Source organism: Brassica oleracea, chromosome C3 (genome assembly GCF_000695525.1).
Source record: "Brassica oleracea var. oleracea cultivar TO1000 chromosome C3, BOL, whole genome shotgun sequence".
NCBI lineage: Eukaryota > Viridiplantae > Streptophyta > Magnoliopsida > Brassicales > Brassicaceae > Brassica > Brassica oleracea.
Genome location: NC_027750.1, coordinates 33893505 through 33893790, shown reverse-complemented (window position 1 = coordinate 33893790; position 286 = coordinate 33893505).

The window sequence follows — 286 nt, the reverse complement described above, 5'->3', positions numbered from 1 at the left end:
AATTTCAGTGAATCAGTTTCAAGGCTGATTGATATTTAGCATAAACCATGTATAAATAATTTATCTAGTGTCTGAATTTATCAAACCTCAAAAACATATAATCAGATCAATCAATGTAATCGAACTTAGCATACAATCTTAAACCTCAAGACATTAGATTTTATCATGAATCTATCAACCTAGCATACGGATTCTCAATTCTCAAAGACATCCAAATCAGATCAATATAACCTATCATACAGATTATTTAGGGTTTCAATTTAAAACAGATCAGATTACAAAACTA